The sequence below is a fragment of the Argiope bruennichi genome, chromosome 9 (genome assembly GCF_947563725.1).
Source record: "Argiope bruennichi chromosome 9, qqArgBrue1.1, whole genome shotgun sequence".
NCBI classification, from domain to species: Eukaryota; Metazoa; Arthropoda; class Arachnida; order Araneae; family Araneidae; genus Argiope; species Argiope bruennichi.
Window position 1 is genome coordinate 37,272,238 of NC_079159.1, and position 13,426 is coordinate 37,285,663.

The 13,426-nt window shown below is 27.6% G+C and overlaps 1 long non-coding RNA gene across 1 annotated transcript in view; it reads left to right on the forward strand.

Annotated features, from left to right (window-relative positions):
* Positions 1 to 11,690: 11,690 nt before the first annotated feature.
* Positions 11,691 to 13,426, forward strand: part of LOC129983554 (uncharacterized) — a 41,349-nt gene continuing 39,613 nt past the window's right edge. The window contains exon 1 of the long non-coding RNA XR_008785416.1: positions 11,691 to 11,967. This is a non-coding gene — a long non-coding RNA (uncharacterized LOC129983554). The remainder of the gene's footprint in view (positions 11,968 to 13,426) is intronic.

A 13,426-nucleotide genomic window follows, 5' to 3' on the forward strand; every position in this document is an offset into this window, starting at 1 on the left:
TAAAGTTCACCTACTGTAATCTATGATATATTGAGCAAGGTGATTAATAAAGCTATTAAGTAAATTTAATAGAATTTCTATAGTATTTAATCATATTGTTAATTTGGAAGAGAGATTATTGTTAATTTACAATAAGATACATTATTCAAAGTCTTACAATAATCGTAAGATTTGAAAGAACGAAACATTTCGTTCAAGAATTTTTTTTTTCGTTTTCCATAACAGATAAATAATAAACACAAATTAGAAATAAAAATTTTAACATTAACTTCAATTCAATTATCTTAGTTCTAATTTCTATGATATTATTGTTTTTTCAAAGTTATTTTCAATCTCGAGCTGACATTCAAGGATCTCCTTAAACTGGCTTTTATCCAAAACGTCTATCATGTTCTTAAACGATGTTTACGCTCTTAAACTTTTAGTTAAATTACTTTAAAGATTTCTTCAGTAAACGCATATTTGATTAGTATGACAAAAACAAGACATCAGTGGTTTGTTATCAACATTTCTGCTGCCACTTTTATACTGACTTCTATACATAAGTAAAAGAAGAGAAACTTACCGAAAGATTCTTTTGACATAAGATAGAATAGCATTTTAAATAATACATTTCCCTTATTTTCTTCATTAGAAATTCGTTCATTCGTTTCATAAAAATAATGTCAAAAAGTAATTCTTGAAATTATAATGATTACAATAAAATTCACACAGTTAGAATGATTAAATTATTTCATAAAATAGTACCATGGCGATTATTTTTCTAATTCTATCGAAGATTTATTTACCATTAAAAAAAACACTTTTATATGCACAACACACAATCATTTTCTACAAATTCTTGAAAGAATACAATCAAGCTACTACGAAGTAACTAAAAAAAGGAATTATGATGTAACTCTGATGCCAGAGATAAAAGGGTTTCTCATGGCACGATTTTATTTAGTTTAGATTTTATCTTCTGAGCATCTTTTTACATAAAATTTATCAATGAAATAAACAAAGATATTTTTCTTTTAGAGTTTTGAGAATCATTGAATCGGATGTATTAAATGCAAATAATGCACTTTAATTATATAAATTCTCTTGTATTTTATGATAAACTTATTGATTGTGCTTACTGACTAGATGTGCCCAACTAGAAAGGCTATTAATCTTTTAACCTTTCATATCTGATTGTCACAGATTAATTAACAAAAGTTACACTAGGAAATATCATGTACATTGGTAGAGTGCTTAAGAGATTAAAAAATATTATTTGCAGTACGCCTTAGATGCAAATATGTAATATTATTAGAAATTTCCTTATAATGGGAGTTTTTCTATTTATAAATGCTCACAAACACTCAAATAAAAACTTATATTAAGAATATTTTTAAATATGCTCAGCGTTACTGATGGCGATAGACGATTACATATACTATGGTAATTATTTTTTCAACTTTCTCTTAAATTTTCCTGTTGCAGATGACAGGAAAGGGTAGACTGGTGTTCATTTGACATATGTAAGCATGCCATTAAGTACTTTGGTTAAAATATTTTATTTCATATTAATTGTTTTCCCCTCTATATCCAAGAAAAATTATTTAAAGGAATATCTGTAAGTTTCCCCTTAAATTCTCAATACGTTCAATAGGATAAAATATATCTGATATCTATACTTTGTGATTGCACTTTATGCAAAAATAGGCAGACATTTCTAAAGGTTTCAAGATTTTTAAATCTCAAAAGGTCAAATTATTGTTGTATTGTTGCCGCTGAGATCAATTTAATAACCCAAAAAATTGTATTTTCGAACTATCTATACTATTAAATATATGATGAAACTGCCAATAAATTTTCGTTACCAAAATTGCTTTATTTTAGGATATATTTTAGGAAAAAAAGTTGTATTTTAAACTGTTATATTTTGTTGGAGTTCTTCCGATGTTTGACCTTTAAAGGTTCTGCGTACTGATAAACAATTTTGCTGTGATTCATGAGTTTTTAGTTGGAATCATAATTTCTACAGAAAATTAATACACGCCTAATGTTGGTTAAGCCCTAAGTATAAAATATGTACGTATATTGTCATAAAATAGTTGAAGGTCATGTTTTGAAATGTTAAGAAATTGAAGAAATTCCATTGTACGTATATCACTCAAAATGATAAATGAAAACAATACTTGATAATAAAATAATTAATTGCTTTCAGGTAAATGAGGTTGGAAGTCATTTAAAATTCCGAAAAAATGATTCCTTTTAAAAGCAGAACTCCCAATTTCGAAACATTCACAGGCCTAACAGAGAAGATGGCCATGCATATCAATAAGGAAGGAACCAATCAACATTTAAGACTAAGAAAACTTTTTATGAGACACGCCAATCAGAAAAGATCCGCAAGACGGCAGGATCAGTTAAAATGTACAAAATGATACATTTATGATAAATTAAATGTGAAAATGATTTTGAATCAGTCCGCAAGACGGCAGGATATCTTAAGAGGTTACATTCGCAACATTGAAAAATTGCAAAAGTAACCAAATATAAAACTTTAGGTATAATGCAGAAACACTGAAAAAGAGAAAATAGATAAAGGGCACATTTACTTATTTATTTCTCCGCTAATAATTTTGTCCTTTATATATATATAATAAAGCTGGCATTATTGAGCGTAAACAAAATAATGACCTTCCAGAAATTCAGTCAGGTTTGCACTGAAATACGTGATTCTCTTCCTGTTTGACCTTTTGTCATTGAATGGCGCAAGAGCAACGGCGAGGGTTAGGGATTATATGCTAAAAAAATTGGCAGCTGAAAATAAGAAAATACGAAAGTGCTCCATACAATTAAGAACGCATTCAGTTTCGAATTCCTTTTAGTATTTAAGCAAACTATCAATTAGAACTGAGATTTTCTATGTCAAGATTTTACGGATATAAAAAAGATATTTTAGAAAATGAAAACAGTAATTTTCTTGATGTTTTTATATTATGCTTGCGTTTTGTACATTACTGTTATACACAATGTCTTTTTTTTAGACAAAAAAAGTTGCAATAGTAAAACATAGATTTTTTTACAGTCCGAGTATTAATAAATAAATGACAAAAAATTCCGGTCTCATGAAATTAATCTTTTCTTGGAATAATTTTGAATTTCAATTTTAGAAAAAATATTGATCTATTTTCGTAGATAAGAAAAGGTGTTCAAACGTTTGCTGAAAACAGAAGAAAAGAAGATAATTTATAATTAATATGGATTAATATGGATATCAAAAAGAATATGTTATTCTCAGTTTTTCTGATTATTATTCTACAAAATACTACCTTCACGCGCGCTGGAAAATAGTAATTATGCTCTTATCATCAAAGAAGTTTTTTGCTCTTATGAAAAATATACCTATTATACTAGTTTTTTAAAATTATTATTATATTTTTAAATCTTTCTATTTATTTATTTTGCACTTTAAACATTAATTGAATATCCATTACATCTTGTATGCCACTCGTAGCGAATGAAAGTATTCCAATAAGAGAGAGACATCCTTTAATAAGCTCAGTAATTCACCTTTTAATTTTTCTTCAACGATATTTTCTTTCTTTTCGGGTTAAAGCCTTTCCAAAAAAAAAAAAAAAAAAAAAAAAAAATCTTTCCATATTTTTGTAATAGGAAGCTTATAAAGCAATTACGATAGCGCTTAACGAAAGAAAACTCGCGTTACTCAAGCAACAAATTTTTCTTGTCGAAATCACCTTTGAAATCGTTATCCGAATATTGAATGAGCCTTATAATAAAAAGACCGATAAGAGATTCGCATTTCGCTATTCGATGCACTAGAGGAAAAACTCTTGTTAAGTTTTTGTCTGTCTAGGCAATTAAAGTTACATACTGATGATAGTTTGAAGAATACGGCCAATTAGGAAAATACATACTTCCAGTAACAATGAACTCGGATATAATTTGAGAAGTAAAAATCTCTATTCGCTTCATAATACGGATACTTGTTCGAGAGCTAAGAAAATATTTTTCACAGAAATGAAAACAAATTCTAAGGAAAGCGAATCATTTCTACAATAACAAGATGTTACAAAACTCTACATCTGGATTGTGACATTAAGATAATTGATTTGCAATTTCACAGAAGATTTCGCATGTTTGCTTGCACATGTATTCGATAAAACGTGAGGTGAATTTTAAATGCAATTTTAATAGTGAATTTTATTACTAATATTTATACATATAATTAAGTCAATTAACTCTAACAACAGTACGGAAAGGCAGTATGGTTGATTTGTTTAATCAAATAATATGTATAGCTACTGAAAGAATTTTGCACCCAACCAAAATAAATATTTTCTTCTTGGATATAATTTAGGTTGCGCCAATTTTTCAATGGTATTAATAAAACAAAATTTTATATTAGTCCCGCTTGAAAAAAATTAAATAAAAAACAAATACATATTGATCAGCTGAGGAAACTTTTCACGAAGTATGCTATAGTTTATGTCATTATGAAGCAAGTTTTTCAACAAGGCCCTATGATCCAAAAAATAGTGAAATCTACAGGACTTTCCAGTTTATCAAGAGCATTTAAATTTTAAAGTACTTCCTTTTTAACTATAATGGAGGTTAAATGATTGATTTCGAATCTTAACAGCTTTACCGATACTAGCCTATATCAGATAAAATGTTTCTCATAAAGTTAATTCGTTTTAACAGAAGAAATATAGTTAATGAATAACTTGAGATAAGATTTTTAATAACTATTAACTGTCGCTAATATCAGTAGATACATGGAAAGCGTATTAGTAATGAAGAAGATACAAGGAACATCTTTTTTTTTATGTCTTTTAAAAGTAATAAAATATATGTAAATCCATTCATGCATTATTTATGTTTAATGGTTTATTGTTAAAGCATATCACATATGGTATCTTTATTAAAGTTTATAATTTATTAATTTTAAAGTGGAAGTACGATTTAATATTTTATGCCTGGCTAAGTTTGGTCATTGCACTCTGTTCTGGAGCTATTGAGAATACTAAGAGGAGGATTCATAAATAAATTTTGCAGTCACTGACAAAAAAAAAAAAAAAAAAAAAAAAAAATTACGACAACTAATTTGAAACTAATTATTCTGCTGCTTTTCCACAATTTAAATATTCAAGCTTTATACTTTTCAATTATTTCTCTTACTATAGCATTTAAAAAAAAAAGACATTTTTAAAAATGAAGAAACGAAATTTGAATTTCAGATTCCTTATGGCTGAGTTATTCTCTTAATCATCAAGTGGAATAGAATCTCATTAAATTTCTAATCACATTTTTTTTAATTTAAAAAATCAAAATCACTCACATTTTTATCAAAATTTCGTATTTTTCTTAATTAAAAGAGCGAAATCAATAATGGAATCATATCCTTTATTTAAAAAAAATGGATCAAAAATGGATTTTTAATTTTTAACAAGAATCTTCATGATGAATTCGTTATAATTTCCTCAAAAATTAATACGATGGAGAAGTTCAAATATATGCAAAAAATAATTTAAACCATACTTTTACATTTTAATGCTTATTTTTATACCTAATTAACACATAATAATCATTTCATTGAGCAAATATATTTAATTGCCATTATATTCACATAAAAGCATAGACTTTGGATATAAAACACTAAAAATTTTATTTCCTCCCCAACTCCTTCCAAGATTTTCTGCCAAGATTGTAAAGCTCGTCGTTTCTCTAATGTCACGTTTTTCTTATTAGATATCGGTTGAGTAGAAACAGGTGTAACATTCTTTTTCTTCCTTTTTTTTTTTTTTTTTTTTTACTGCATACGAATTTGCTTTTATCGATAACAATTTTTCTTCGGAATTTTTCGAAATGTAAGTAAACATAAAGATCCATTGAACAAAATTTTTAGTATTTATAATATGCTCTGAATTTTTCTTTCACATCGTTTCGTTAAATATTAATTACAAAATGATTAGTCTGAAATTTGTAAAAAATTGATTTGACAATTAATTCGTTTATTATATTATACTGGTTTATTATATTCGGTGCCATTTATTAAAAATACAAGGATAAATCATAGATTCATTTAACAATATACATAAAATAAATGCTGATTGTAATTTTGAAGATTATGTACCTTTTTGAAAAATTAATTCGTTTAAAACTGAAACAAACAGGGCGAAGCTTATATTAAATGTGCTGTCGACATTTTTCTCAATTAATGCAAAATATACGCAAAAAACAATTGAAAATCGTTTAATTTTTTCAACTGATTTTTATAATATTTTCAATATTATAATTTGAATTATATATTTTTAATTTAATATCGATGTCCATTTTACTAAAGGACATGGCTTTCCAAAAAATTATGAGTTATTATCAAAAACTCTCAGAAACTTTTTGCTCCATAATAAAAATGTGCGATGTATATCGCATTAATTGAATTTCTATAGATAATTATCGTTGATATAAGATGTCAGTTCTTTAAGGGAATACTTCGAAAATTAGACAACTGTTGCAGTGCAAAAATCAGTACGTGATACAGTTTTAAATCCCAAATAAGTTCTAAAATTGGAACCCCTAACAGCTGAGTTACTCATTTCAATTGGTCTCAAAATTTTTCACTAGATTGTATGCGATGGTAATATATGAAATTTATACTATATTACTCTCCTTAGACGTTTAGAATTTTCCATAAGATTCCTGGAGCAGACGCAATAAACATATGCAATCTTTTAAAAATTCCCATATCGTATTCACACACTTATTAAAAATTAAAAGAAATGATTTCTACAACTTATATTTCGCATTCATTTTTAATGCTATCTTTCATCAGTCCTGTTCATTCTTGGAACCCCAGATTATCACTTTTAAAACGATTTTACCCCTTAGAAGGGTGATAAGTAATTAATAAGATAAGCATATTTCCACTATTCTTTGTTATGCCCTTACTTTCGTTTCGTTAGATGCATTTTGTTTCGGCATTCTTTTTTTTTTTTCGCTTATTATTTTGAATCGGATTGATTAATTTTTAATTCTTAACTTGTAGACTTGTGGATTTATTTTCTCGTTCTTATTTCCATTTTCTGGGTAATCTGCGCCATCAAATTCCATTGATAATCAAAGTATACCGCATTGCAGAATTAAACGTAAACATAGCCTCCTTGATATCATGCTTATTTTGATGAAATCAACACCTTCAACGGTTTGCACAAACGAGTGGAATATTTATTTATGTATATACAGTAAATCTAATAAATAATAAAACTTCAATAGTTAATAAAATAGTTAAAAGTAACATATCATTATCCAAAAGTGAGTATCTGAAGAACAATAAATACTGTTCTTTAATTAAGGAGGAAGGGCCCATAATCCTACTTTCGATGACATTTTAAAAGCTTAGTCGACATAAAAATCCATTTCTTATAGAAACCAGATATCTTATCTCTCCATACTTTTAATGTGGAGGATTTGTCCGTTATGCAGCCAAACGATTTCATTCACCTTCTTTCTCTCAGTATCGAAAACGACTCTATTTGAGATTTCTTCTTTGCCCAGTTTAATTCGATTTCTTTCTTTTTTCCTACAATGATTGAAAACTATTCTTTATTTAACTGTAAAGTGGTTCACGCGCTACCACTTTTAAGATAAAATTCTATCAATCCTTTTCGCCTGCTAAATTAAAGCCAATCTAGAAGATATTATTAATAAATAAATTAGAAAAAGAAATTCTTTTATTAATTTCAGATGAATAACCTTGTGACTACTTTTCTTCATGTGTCTAAGAAGGTGCATATTCCTAGAAACTAATATTTATTTTACGAATTTTTCTTTTTCTTTAACAGTTAACTAGAATTAATTTCTTTTTGTTTCTTTAACATTTAGCAGTTTAACAGTAATTTGTTAAGAATAAAAAGGAAAGCGGCAAGTATACGTCTGACTTGTGACACTGTGTTCCTTGACTTGATTAACGTTAAACGCATCAATGTGAAATGACCTTTTGCGGCTAGGGTTGAGGAATTCGGAGAGGAGAGCACTGGTCCGGGTCTCCGCCTCATTCTCTGATTACGAATTAAAAATAAGATATTCTCTCTTCTCGTTGTATTTTAAAATAAGATAATGTGAGTATATACAAACAAAATTCACTAATTTTGATTTAATTTAATTTAGAAATAAGCGATTTTTATAAATGATAACATTAGACTGTCCCGTTTTCAAATCAATTTCTTTTCTAAAATATTCGTCTATTTGTTTTCGGCACTGCATAAATTCTTCCGCATTTTAACAACATAAGTATCGAGTAACATTAAAAGCAATTAATTAAGTGATAGAACTGTTGACAATTGAATTGCAGGTCTGATTTTCTACTAATGTGTCTAACAATGAAATCCACGTTAAAGTATATTCTAAATTAAAAAATTATGTTATTGACAAAGTATACAAATATTAGATCATATTATTAAAGATAATGATACAATTTGAATGGCACATTTATTCAATGCAAATGCACAAAAATCATTAACTGACTAAAAAATGAGCGAAGGTTAAAGTTTTACATTACGAATACGAGCTTAAAACTAACTTTCGTAATTTACATCAACGCGTAGATAATACACGCGCACGTGTAACGATAATCATCACTTTCTCGTTGAAAGATAGCAAATGGAGATATCAAACAATGTTTCTAATCAAAGTGCAGCTAAACTGAAAATGCTTTATATATATATATCCTCTAAATGATATAAAGATTTATGCTTTATATTGTTTTGAATTAATAAACGAATTGAAAAAAATAACAAAATGATATATATATAATCTCCGGCTTCTATTAATCATAATTAGTAAAATATTCTTGGCTCTCTAACATTTTAAATTTAAAAAAAAATTCTAGAATTAAAAACTTATTGTTAAGATTTGAATATCACTATTTTAGACAATTTTAGTCGCTACAACAACAATATGCTAAGACATGCATGATTTTTGTGGTTGCCATTGGCTTAAAAAAAGTTTCTTACCTTTTTAGTCATAAAAGACAAGAATTTTTTTAATGTAATATTTTAATGTGGCAAAAGTTTAAGATTGCTAAGAAGATAGGAGAATTGAACGAAAATTCAGAGTTTGCAATCTTTTGAACTCTACGTTTATTCATTAAACCATACAAATATTGTAATAAATAACCTTTCTTTATGTTATTCTTCTTCAAGTTTTTATGTTCCTATTTGAGCATTTTTTCTGCTGGAATAAATATCTTTTTTCTAAGGTTTTGGAAAATTAAATTCATTAATGCGTACCAAATTAAAAATTTTTCTTATTATTAATATTTGTTATAATGTATGGTTATTAAAGAAATAAAGTAGATATTCTTGGAATAAAATGATTCCAAGCGATCTTTAAAAAGTTTTTTTTTTCGCAAATCCAAATTTAGAATAATAGGAGCTTTATTTAATGAAGAAAAAAGAAATGTTTAGTAATAAAAAAATTGTATCTTCAATGCTGACCTTCTATGAAATGGCATATCAAGATTTTATACGCATTACATATTATAAGTGACGGAACTACATACAGTTAAGCTTTCCCTGCATATTATTTTTGATGACGCAAAGTTATAAAATATTTATACATATTGAAAGATATCAAGTTATTATTTCCTTTTTTTTTCCTTATCAGGTAAGCCATGAAGTCATAATTTGTTAACATAGATGTTTTGACGCCGGAGTAAAATAGGAAGGTAAGTCATTTTTTTTTGTGGGAGAACCGTTAACTTAATCAGTAAATATTTATAAACGGAAATGTTTCAAACACATTTGAATTATCTAAAAAGATCATACTTTTTTTTTCAGCAGAAATAAACTATAATAAAATCTCATAAGTAGCCAACCTTCAAAAAAAAAAAAAAAAAAAATCGCGCTCCAAAGTCTCTTTATTTTAGGAAGTATAAGTATTAAGGCAACTCTTAATCCTTTATCTTTGATAGAGTGATCTTTAAATCACATTTCAAGAAAAAAATGGTCTGAAGGATTTTTTAAAAAAACTCGGAACTCGGGAATTTAATATTTACATCTGTATTAATTCTGACGAAAAACTGATCGTAAGATTCTGAAATATTTATAAAATGTATTTAAAAAAACTAAAATAAAAAAACCAATAAATATATATGTAAAAAAACTTTTTAAATGTACTATTTTATCAATGTATTAAAAAGCAGAAAATTATTTTTCATCAAAGTTTTGGAATTTTAAATATAAATTCCAAAAGCTAATGCGCTGAAAACAATACGAAATTGAAATTCAGCTATGATGAATAAGATTTAAAAAATAGTTAAAACTCGCTATTGAAAAATTAAAAATAATTTTGAATAATGACAATTGAATAGATTGAATAACAATTTTGAAAAATAATTTTGAATAATTGAAATTAGTAATGAATGAAATTATTAAATTATTACTTAGAGCATTTTATCAGCTCTTGACAGTTTGTAATTTCTGTTTTGACCTTTTTACCTTTAATAAATTTGTCCATGCATTTTAGCATACATTTTAAAACGCGTTTTGAAGGACCTTATATATTTATTATAATTTTTCATTTTTACAGAAAAAAACGCTTTTTTCGAGTTAAAAAGTTTACAGAAACAAGAGAAATCCCTTCGTTGATATTTTTTTTAGGTATATGATATACTCAATGTATTTTAATCCATATTAATATCATTTCCGTTATCGTCTATTTTTTACGAGAAAATGTAACATCGTTTTGGAAAAGGAGGTCGATTTCTTCGCATAGGCAATAAATATACGAATTTCTGCCAGCCAGTTTTAGTTTTTTTTTTTTTTTTTTTTTGCTTGTTTGTTTCTTTCAGTAGCCAACTTTATTGCACAATCGCTGGATTCTTTTAACATCGTTCCATCCTATATTTCAAACTACGGCGATGTGTGCGCAATTTCTGTACCTTGGACAGAGCTCAAAAATGTCAAAACAATGCGCCTCACGTTCCAAGTCATGTGTAGACAATTTGCACATGACAGTGAACGTGAAGCATGTTTTTCAAAGTGAATTAAAAATTTTAAGAATAAGTACAAAATTCCTAACTTTTTTAAATATGCTTTCAAACTCGGAAGAAATTATGAAAAAAAAAGTGATAGATGATGATAAGGCAAAATTTCGTTTAAAACATCATTGAAAATGTCTAAATTTTGTGTAATATTCTGTATTTTTTTAAAAATTATTTGTATATCAAATAAATATGTAGCATTTATAAACACGATGATGTTTGTAGATAGCGACATGTTTAATGAAAAATCATTCAAAATTCTCTGCAGGGCAGATTCTCGAATCTAGAATAACCAAATTTGGCTGGTAGTTATTTTTTAGGTAGCAAAGCTAACTAAAATAGAATTTTACAAATTTTAACAGGAATTTTAATGAAAAGTTTATCAAGCCCTTAACTTGTTTTCGCAATAACTTCGGAGCATATTATTCCACAAAAACTATTTTTACGATATTCTAAATAAACAAAAAGAAACTTTATGGTTATATCAATTTTTATTAAAACTTTTTTATTTAATTTTAAATGAAACAAAAATTAAGTATTTTTATAACTGTTGGCTCCAATAAGTCATCAGAACGCTCCTCCTACTAATTTTGTAGCGCCATCAAGTGGCCAAATGATATAACCCTGTAGTGTGTGTTCCTGAGAGTGAAGAGAGTGTTGAAATTAAAGCAATGGGGATACAGTCCTAAAGTCTGTGTTTGAATTCTATGTTATTGAGTTTTCTAAAAAATAAGCTGTCAGGGGCCAAAACATCGTCCAGTTTGCTGAAGACGGCTATACATCTATTGAATAGAGATTTATTATTTGAAATGTGTTTTGATTGTTTTGTGGCGATATCGTCTATAATGACGAATTTGGTGCGAAAATACCAAGAATGAGAATTCTATTGTGGATAATTGTTCTCGAGTGACAGCAGTCCCAGCAAAGAGGTATGGGAAATATTATCCTTTGAATTATTAACTAATTAATTTCCCAAGATGAAGTTAATTTTCTTTTTGATGAGTTATAATTAATTTCCCGAGACGAAGTTAATTTTGTTTTAATGAGTTTAGAATAAAATTGTGATAATATTTGAATTATATATTTAAAATTACAGGTCTAGCGAAATTAAAGAAAGATGAATTAAAACTCGTTGCCGAGGAGATAGGTTTGTAATGGAATGCATGGGAAAGAGTGAAACTAAGCGTTTAATTAAGGAAAGTGACGTATTTAAAAATGACCACCGAAGTTATTAAAGACGCTGTAGATCGAATAATGTGGTATAGAAACCAAAAATCCGATCAGGATGGTGAAATAGAACTAGAGCGTCTCAGATTAGAGAGAACTAAAATCGAATTACAATTAGCGCAATTAAAGGTTAGTGAAAATAGTACTCAGACTTCCGTTAATCAAGAGTGTAAAACTGAACCAGAAGAGTGACTGGATAGCTTATTAAAGTCCCTGAGAATATTGTGTATTAAACCACCGAGTAAAGCTCAGAACTGAGGTTTCTTTTTTACTTCGTTAGAGAGAACATTTAGTACTAAAAAATACCCGAGAAGTTTAAAGCAGATTTTATTTAATTTATTAGGAGAAAGAGCTTCTCCTAATTTATATTGCCGAGAAAGATTTAAATAATTATGACGAAGTTAAATCAATTGTATTAAGAGATTTCGAACCAACAGCGTAAGCGGTTTTAGAGAATTTTAGAAATGCTTCTAGAGATAACGAAAGTCATGTGCAATTCGCGTCACGCGTAATGACTAGCTTTGAATATTATTTAAAATTAAGAGGTGTAACAGATTTCGAGACCCTCAAACAATTGATAGTTTCGGATTAGTTATTCCAAACTCTGGACAAAGAAACAATATCAATATTAGACAAATCTAAAAGTGTTTTACATCTCTCGAATTAGAGAAAAAATGTGATCTATATTTTGCGTCCAAAGGCAAAATCATAAATTAGACGAAAAAAGGGCAAAATTTTAGCAATAAATTTAAACCAGCATCAAAAGTATTTTTCAGTGAGGTGAAAAACGAAAATTGTGATTTATGTCTAAAGAGCGAGAATCATCCGTTATATGCTTGTCCTCAATTTAAGAGACTTTCGGCGCTTGAGTAAAAGATAAGTAAGTATAAAATTCGGTGCTTGAGTAAAAAATAAAAACGCCTGCTTTAAATGTTTATCGCCTAATTGCAGCGTTAAGAAGTGTTTGTATAGGAATTTTTTCTGTGGCAAAGCTCATAATTAATTCACTTTCCGAAAGAAGCAAAAAACATTTCATCTACAAATGTAGAAACCGCAGAAGTCATAAATAATTCACAATCGGGGGAGAAAAATTCTGATCAAAGTTCTGCTTCCCTAATGAGTGGAACCAATCATAATCATAAATCGAAATGTAATTTTGTC